We start from the raw sequence: 9,643 nt of genomic DNA on the forward strand, positions 1-9,643 counted from the left end.
ATGTCTTCATTGTTCAGGCACCGGGGGAAAAACCTTCTGGCATGACGAATCCAGACTTGACATTGCTCTGCAGTTTTATCACCACAAGCTTCATCCATGGCTTGAAGAAGGGTGACATGCTCATGGGGATGGCGATGGCGATCATACACCTTCCACCTCCATGTAGAGAAGAATTCCTCAATTCGGTTGAAGAAAGGCGAGAATGGGGAAGGTAGAGGGTCATGAACCGAGGATGTGCCTGAAACCATTCCCGAACCAGCTCTGCATGGTGGAAACTGACATTGTCCCACACGATAACACAGATGACATCTTCACCCTGACAGGCCTGCTCAAGCTCATTTAGAAAAGCTATCAGGTGTTCCGTGTTGTATGATCCTAGAACTGGTCTACAGCCTACCACACCATCTTCAGATATAGCTGCACACATTGAGATGTTTCTCCCACGTTGTCCAGGCACTTGGATGGTTGCCGTTTGGCCAATAAGGTTACATCCACGGGTTCTGGTTTTTGCCAGATTGAAACCGGCCTAAATCAACAAAAATATACTTATGATTCACAGCAGCGTCCAGCTCCATCACCCTCTAAAATAATAATTTGGTTAGCGCTTTTACAAATAGTTGACATTGTTAAAGTCAGTACTGTAAATTGCATGTCATACAGTTCACCAATTTAGTGTTGTACCTGAACATATTTTGAACGCAGTGGTTTCACCCGGGCATTGTTTCTCTCACAAGGCACCAAGTAAATTTGTTTCATAGAAACCTGGTGCTTCTTCAAAAGGCGGGCAATAGTTGGAAGGATAATTGACGGCACATTGGCAAAGGTGTCATTGCTGTTCTCAATAGCCTGCTTGATTTCAGACAGCCGTATGTCATTCCTTGCCCTGACAATTTCCACCACAGCCAACTCCTGCTGGTCAGTCAAAACACGTGGGCAACCACCACCAGGTTGTCTCCTGTTAATTCTGAGAGGACAACAGTATGCTGTCAATATTTTACTATTACAAATTACATAAAACTGTGACAATTACATGTTGTTCTTCAATACAGTAATGCCACTATACTTTTACAATATAGTACTGTTACAGTAGTGAAGTTACTATAGCAGACTTACTGGTTTTCTGGGCGAAAAGTTCTGATGATAGAGCCGACAGTTGACTTTTGTAAGTTAGGCTGAACTAACCTGGCAGCCTCTGCCATGGTAAGGCCTCTGTTAACCACATGGTCAGCAATGATGGCCCGGACTTCATTAGAGATGATGGTGCCCTGTCTTCTGCCTACATTTCGCTGAAGACCACCTCTTTGTTGAGGAGCACCACCACCTCTTTGTCTTGGCCCACGTCCACCTCTCTGTTGAGGAGGAGGAGGAGGAGGAGGAGCAGCAGCAGCAGCAGCAGCACCACCACCACCACCTCCATGCAGGTTTCCTCTCTCTACAAATCTATCCTGCTCCATGTTTGAACATTGCAAAGTCTCACACACAGTTCTACTTATATGGTTTCTAATTGTGATCATCAGGTGAAAATAATTAGTAATTGGTCTTTCTTGATTGAAAGCTCTTACAGCAATTTGTAACACAAATTATCAGACGACAAGCAGACAAGTTGAAAATCTATGGACATAATAAATGATTCATTGATTAAACATTAAGATCAGTTGAATTAAATGATAGACAAATGTATTAAACTGAATGATAAGAGATGCAAATCTGCAGCAGGCCCCTGATTAGTTGATTCAGGTGTGTTTGATTAGGGCTGTATCTAAACTCAAAGGACAGGAGTTGAACAGCCCTGGTATATAGCTTAATTTGGTATCATTTGGGTGTAATATATTTTTTCTAATTCATCATAAACAAACACATTTATAATCAACATTCATCCATTTATCCATTCTTCAAAACACTTATCCCCTGTAGGGTCACAGGTATCATCAACATGTGATGAGTAACCCTGCCGTCGTTCCACCCAGACTAGATATTAGTTTGTAAAAAAAGAAGCAAAATATGTTGCCAATTATGCTCTTACAATGGAAGTCTACGGGGCAAGCGTACAATCATTCTGTAAACACTTTTTGTTTGCCTTTACAAGCTGAGTTGAAAATTATTTTCTGTGGTAATCAATAGCATGTCATAGATGTTGTTGAGCTTAACATGTATTAAGCCCATAATACTGCTTTAAACATTAATAGACTGCATTATAGTTTAAAATAAACATGTTTACCCTTACCAATCATCCAGCACCCAAATTTAAGTGTGTCTGGATTATATTAAGTTGAATTCTCTTGCTATGGCATAGCTGATTATAATTTGACTTCTGGGAAATCTACTTGGTAGTCTTGTGTTATTCTGTTTACACATTTTCTCTCTTTAGGGACCATTTTCCTTTGCTCACTGATGAGGGCAGAACGTCTGAACTGATTTTTATGCTTGTACCTAAATTAATGCACATGAAAATCTCTGTTTTTTGGTCATAACCTCTTGTCCCTCACAAGAAGGTTTCTTTGTCAGGTCAATTTTAGAGTAACAAGAAGTAATGAGTTGTATTAATCATTTGCAATGGCTATATGTTTCATTTCAAATTACTTCCTGAATATATCATGTTGATATAGTAATTCTGGAAGCAATTCATTGTGCCACAATATACGTAAGTTGCCCCTCTGATCAGACTTACAGGCTCAGTATGGTTAAAGTTAGGAGTAGATTTGTGGTTAGGCTTATATGTCAGTCTGGCAGGCACAATATGGGGCAACTTCCATCAATGAGCATGTTGCATTTTCAACAAACACAGTTTACTTCATAACTGTGACAAATCGATGTTTGTACTCTACTATGAAAAAGAAGAAGCTTGTTTCATATTTATTTTGGATGTTGTTTGTCCTCACGCTGCCTCTGTTGTTTTGGTCTTGGCTCTCTTAAGTTTTGCCAGAAAGCAGTCCTTTATTCTTGTGAAGTGTGTTGTTTTTCCCAAAAGCTAACTACAAATGCTTCAAATGTTTTGACTGTCCAAATATCTGTAGGATGGATCTGTTGGATCGCAGATGTTGTCCAGCTGTGTAAAATACTAAATCATTAAGCAAACAATTTCTTTTTCTGTTCATGCTCACTAATTCCGGCCCTTATCTCGGCCCTTAAATCTTTGGATTTCAGGAAGAATGTCTTCTTGGGTGTGAAAACTACACTTAGAGCACTGACATAAATATGTCAGATTCAAAAACTCTTTGTTAAGTCGCTATTTGCGAAATATATTTTCTTGATGATAATTTTGCCTACTGTGTTAATAAAATATGTCCTCCTCTGTTAGGGCTCAGATTGATCCCAAATATATAATTCATATTTTTGTCTTTGACAAGATACAGGAAAGATTTTATATTTTTTAGCTAACTCTAGTGTTTTTCAAATAGTTGATTTTTGGCAAGTTGCATGGAAACCAATGAAGGTCTATTGGACCGCTAACACCATCATAGGCACACAATTTGTACATCCTTTCCAGAACACATTTATGTGTCGGAATTAAAATTATTCACTAATAATCTTCCTATCTGTTCAAAAATCACTGATGCCAAAAAAGCATTAATTCTTTTTGTGTAGCAGCCTAACATTTTTATTCTAGATATAAAATTGGGCCACAGGATAGGGCAATTGTAATAATTTTCAGTTAGCCTCTGACACACAGCTATCATATTGCTATAAAAGCCTTTAAATTCTGTAAGCACAAGACATATGGACTACTTTTGTGGTTCTTTTTGGGACTTGACAGCCTCTGGCCACTATGAACTATTGTTGTATGTCAAAAATGGAATGACTGGGAGTGACTGAATGCCAAAAATCACACCCATCACAACACTTCTTTCTCAAGTGAAATGTAAGCATTTGTTTGCTAGTAGTGCTTACTGAGGGACACAGATTGCATATCCACAACACTGAGCACTGTGGTCCTCTGAGTAATTCAGATGTTTGTTCTCTTTGCGCTGGTCTGTCATACCTACACCATAACAGGTGGATGAATCATTTCACATATGCACGGCTACCACTCTGAGCTCTCAGGGTGTATATTTTAGGTTCTGCAATTATGCAGTTAAAAATAAAAAACTGCAGCAATAAGATCCTGTTCACGTAACTCGAATGTGTGTAATTTCTGCTTCAGTGTTTGTCTTGCATATTTTGTTGGTCCATCTGGAGTCCAGAAAAACTTCCCTTCCCTCTTCATAGCAACGCTGTTGCTAAAATATGTTGATGCCACAGCCATCGACAGACAGTTCAAGGCCTGTTATGGTTTCAAAAGCATTTTCCTCATAATATCAGGCTGGCTTCATCTGCCTCACTCTGATGTCAACAGTGCACATGGACTGTATTCTTTTGATATGCATGTAAATATCCCAGTCGCTCTAAACCCTTCAGTCAGATGAAGCAGTCGACTTTACAGCCCATCATTTCTCCAGAGACTAACAGTTTGATGCGATCACATGATAGGTGCAAACCCTATTGTCCCCCATCTGGAACCACGGAGGAATGAAATCAATTATGTGCACATAGACGAAAACATACTTCACAATTATATGCAGTATGCTCAAGTATGTCTTTGAGGAGACAATGGATGGCATTGTTCGGAAAGATAAACATACCTCTAAAACTTCATTATGTGGCTTCATTCATGCTTTGCTGGATGTCAGAGATCCAAATAAATCAGAAGATGGAGAAAATGCTCGGGCCTTTAATGGGACGTTCAGTATTTGTTGTTGAATTATAAAGCCTGTCATTTCTTAGCGGGGTGTCTGAAGGAGACAGGAAGATCAGATGGCCGTCTTGGAATCTGTGGACAACTCATCCCAGATCTAGTTTGCATATGGTCAGACATATTTTTCCACTGCTGTATTTGTGTTTGTGTGCACAAGAAAGAGAGCGAGAAAGAGAAGAAAAGAGGTAATAGCTATTCCAAAGAAAACATTGTTGTGGTATATAGCAAATTTCCTGTATAGTACCGCTTTACAGAAAACATCACACTATTTACTGTATGTCGTCATTTTCTCCACAAGACGTGATGGTGCATTTTGATGTGTCTTGGCAGCTTGTGTGAATCCTGATATACTTCAGTCTTTTTACGTAAAGCCTCTACCTAAAAAAAAGACAAAGGCCTTTTCACAGTTTCGTATGTTATGTCAGTAGATTTGTGGGTTTTCCATCTGTATGACCTCACTTAAAGGGGTCATACCACGAGGAATCAAGTTTTCATTGATCTTCTTTTAGATAAAAGAGTGCATTGTTCAATGAAAATGGTTCATTTCAGTACTTAAAAACTCAAGACCATTTGTTTAAAATAAGACAGTTCTGCAGCATTCTGACGCCAGACATATATCAATACATAACTGCCCACAATTACTTGTGATCAATTTCCCCCCTTCCATTAAAATTGTAAATCATACTCAATTACATTTATCTGATTGAGGTAGTGTGAGATACAAAAGTTGAATAAATACCATTCAAAAGTCTGGGGTCAGTAAAAATTGTTAAGATTTTATTTCATTTTATTTTATTTATTTTAATAAAGAATCCTTATAAAGTATCACACTTTGATTTCTAAAGGATAATGTGACATTGAAGACTGGAGTAATTGCTTTGCCATCACAGGATTAAATTACATTTTAAATAAAATAGAAAACAATTATTTTAAATTGTAACAATATTTCAAAATCCTACATTTTTTTTTATTCACGTAATTACAGCCTTGGTGAGGATAAGAGGCTTCTTTTTGTCTTTCCTAAATTTTCCTTTGAAAAAAATCCTCTTTCTTTCCAGATCAAATCTGCAGTTCAATATCAGTCCCAGTATCCTTTTAAGTATACAGTAGATATGAAATGCCAGGAAAGATGCCAGCACCACATACCTTTATTAACTGAGTAACTCATACATATCAAATTTTTCGCTAATACTATAATGATGCACTTCCAAACTTAACCGTGTTCTGTGGTGCCAAAGGAAACATGCTGCGGTACATGGCCAAGCACAGGAGAAGAGAATCAGAGCACTTCTATTGAAAGTGGCGGGTTTACTGTTGACTAATAGAAGGTTGCTCTCACTTATTGTTTGAGTTGCTCTCTGATGGGTGAAGTGCTTGAACAAAATGTTCTGAAAACAGAGATGAATCACAAACTGTGTCTTATTAAAAACAGGTCAGCATAAATTATGTGAATTGATTTTAGGTTTAAGAAAAAGATTAAATATCCTTAAATAAATACAGTTATCTGCAATACTCTTAAATACAGTTAGGTTTGTAATTAGGGATGCAACAATATTATAACTGATAATGTTATGGTTGATAACTGATAAATGGCAGATATAAAAATTGTATAGGCCTACTATTTTGTATAAATAAATGAAATATAAACACTTAAAACTAAAACCAATTGTTTTAAATGTTAGAAGTGAATATAGATATAACATTAAAATGTACAGTTTTTATAAAATTGATATTCATTTCACTAAAGATTTTTTAACAAGGTTTTAAAGATGAACTTTAAATGAGTGTTTTATGACTTCAAAGCTAATCTTTTGTTCAGAATCATTTTTAATAATTATGTAATAATGCAGCTTAATGTAAATATAATTCTAAAGAAAAAAGTCATACAGGTTTGAAACGACATGACGGTGAGTAAATGATCTATTTCTGCTGACTTCTCTATTATTTCATATGTTGCTCAAATGTTTATGTTTCCTTTATAGCCTTTCTTCCTCCTGTTGCTTCATCTTCATTTTAAGATTTATAGCGTTGTCATATACAAACCTCTTTATAGTGGCATAACAATAACAATCTTTCATTCCTAATGGAAGGGGAAGAATTATTGAGCTGTCAGCGGGTATTATTCTCAAAGTTATGAGCATTTGGGTTCTTTTGACCTCTTAAGGACAGTCTTTGAAAACACAAAACATATGCACACATCACATAAGATATTTATGTGTGCGCATTCACGTCCCTGCATGCATCAAACACACAAGAAGCCGTATACTATAACCTTCTTCTGTACTGTATATCTACATGTGTCCACTTGAAACAATCCACAAAAGAAGGAGTATTTACATGACATGTATCGCATGGAGTCTCGATATTGTCTAGAACTCTAGGGGTGCTAAACCAGAAGACCACAGAAACAGGATATGCAGCTTTAATTTTCCTCCGTGGGCCAGAGATCTGTCTTCACCGGCTCATTCTCCACCGTCTTCGCTCTTCTAAACAATGACACCCTCCCTGCTGAGATCCCCTGTGGGCAGCTTTCATATCAGCGTTAGCTGTGTCTGTTCAGCTGGGTGACAGAAATGTCTCAGACTCTGGGGCCGTCCAATGGGAGTGCTGTTTACAGCCTGTGAAAACACCAGGTCGCCATATCTGGAGCCATCTGGAACCTCCCAACCTGGAGATCTCCCCCAGTCTGTCTACATATGCACAGCGTCTGTCTTCTCTAGAGGTCAGGAGGATACACGCAGACAGTTGTTCCCCAACCTTTTTTGTCTTACGTACCCTCACAGGCCTATCAGTTAGCATTAAAGTAAAGTAGGTAAAGTAAAGTAGTAAGTAAAACTTCTGCCATCATGAACTCAACCTCATGTCGCCGGGATAACACAAAAGAAGTTATTCAGAGTTTTTTTTCTCCCCATACAATAAAAATTATTGGAGTCCAGTGTTGTTTTGGACCCTGTAGCGATGACCCAGCGGTCAGAGGAAACAATTTTGAATGAGCTGGACAGCGGTTAAGTGAATCCCATTAGGTGGTTAATTAAAGTGGAAAAAAAAAACATTTACAAGGTCAAATCCAAAGTTTAAACAAAAACTGTAGTGTATGGACAAAAATAGTCAAAAAACTTTCTTAAAAAATATCTTCTTTTGTGCTTCTTTTGCATTAAAGACCTTAAAGGAACACTCCACTATTTTTGAAAATAGGCTCATTTTCCAACTCCCCTAGAGTTAAACAGTTGAGTTTTACCGTTTTCGAATCCATTCAGCCGATCTCCGGGTCTGGCGGTAGCACTTTTAGCTGTAGCTTAGCATAGATCATTGAATCTGATTAGACCGTTAGCATCTCGCTCAAAAAAGACCAAAGAGTTTCTATATTTTTCCTACTTAAAACTTGACTCTTCTGTAGTTACAAGTGTACTAAGACTGACGGAAAATGAAAAGTTGCGATTTTCTAGGCCGATATGGCTAGGAACTATACTCTCATTCAATGATATTACGCAGCGCCTGAAAATAGGTTTATTGGAAGTTACCCAGCTGGGACTATTTTCAGGCGCTGCCAAATATCATTGCGCCTGCTGCACCCATGGTACGGCAGCAAAGTTATGAATAACGAGTTATGAATGAATGAAACGCCTTTGTCCGCTTGAGAAACAACTCGTTTCAACTACGGTTTTCATAACCGATGGCCAAATTCAAAAACGAAACTAAAATTAATCATCTTTGAGAGCAAGGGGGCCCCCTGGTGTTTCAGGGGCCCTACGCAGCTTGCGTACTTTGCGTATAGGGAGGATCGGCTCTGCAATTAAGTCATAATAAGGGGTGCAACAATATTAAAATTCTACTCATAATGATAAGATGATACATTTTTGATTGATGCTAAATATTAAATATGACAGTGCTGCAAAATTATTAGTTATTAATTATCAGTTAAATAAAGATTCTTTAACACTTTATTTTAAGGTGTTCTTGTTACACGTTACATACACATACTATTACAATAACAATAAATTATGCATAATGGCATGCAAGTAAACCTAAGCCAAAACCTAATCCTAACTCTAACCATATAGTAAGTACATGTAGTTAATTAATATTACTCAGTACTTAAATGTATAATTACACTGTAACAAGGATACCTTAAAATAAAGTGTAACCAAAGATTCATGTAAGTGTGCATGCAACGTGATCTCATGATAATTCGTATGTATTTTACGTAACATGTGGTTCCATAAAACGTACATTTACTTACGTTTTTACAGTCACTAAAACGTACAATACTGACGTATTTTCAGCATCTAAATGTACAAATACTTACGTATTTTCAGCATTTAAACGTACAAAACTGACGTATTGACGACACCTAAAAATTAATCCTTATGAATATTGAAATGCCTACATAATGTTAAACAAGACTTCACTTTAAACCTTAAAATAAATAACATTTCTGCAATCGTTTAACCTTTACTTGTCATATAATGTTTACTTTGATTGCCATGGGCCACAAAAGGCGTTTTTTCCCAACATGCTGTGACTAACAACAGAACTATAAAATACACCAAAAACGCAACATAATTACGAAATGAAACAATTTTATTTGTGCGCTGTAATCCAGATCTTCAGAATCCATACAACTGTGAGGAACAGACCCAAATCCAAGCCTTTATTCTGCGATCTTTATCTCCATCATGAGCAACGAGTCCAGTGACTGTAACGGTGCGTTTCCACTACAGCGTCAAATCTGCGCTTAGAGCTGCTGGCAACGCTACAACGCCACTGCTTTAAGGCGTGTCAAATTTAGGGCAGAGCACGCCTCTGAAAACCATGTATACACCCTGTTTGCATTTCTTCTTCTTTTAACGGTGATTGGTTGTCGCCCCGGCATTTTTCGTGCGATATTTGCATAAAGTCGAGGAATGCCCA

The 9,643-nt window shown here is 37.6% G+C and overlaps 1 protein-coding gene and 1 long non-coding RNA gene across 3 annotated transcripts in view; one reads left to right on the plus strand and one right to left on the minus strand.

Annotated features, from left to right (window-relative positions):
• col23a1b (collagen type XXIII alpha 1 chain b) overlaps positions 1 to 9,643 on the plus strand; it is a 115,393-nt gene that overhangs the window by 36,583 nt on the left and 69,167 nt on the right. The window lies entirely within an intron of this gene.
• LOC107756810 (uncharacterized) lies at positions 109 to 8,847 on the minus strand. Its single transcript, XR_001641867.1, has 3 exons — positions 8,708 to 8,847; positions 2,880 to 2,886; positions 109 to 119 (listed from the first exon to the last, which is right to left on the minus strand). It is a non-coding gene; the product is annotated as an uncharacterized LOC107756810 (long non-coding RNA).

Source organism: Sinocyclocheilus rhinocerous, unplaced genomic scaffold, assembly GCF_001515625.1.
Source record: "Sinocyclocheilus rhinocerous isolate Xijiao unplaced genomic scaffold, SAMN03320098_v1.1 scaffold22, whole genome shotgun sequence".
Taxonomy (NCBI): Eukaryota; Metazoa; Chordata; class Actinopteri; order Cypriniformes; family Cyprinidae; genus Sinocyclocheilus; species Sinocyclocheilus rhinocerous.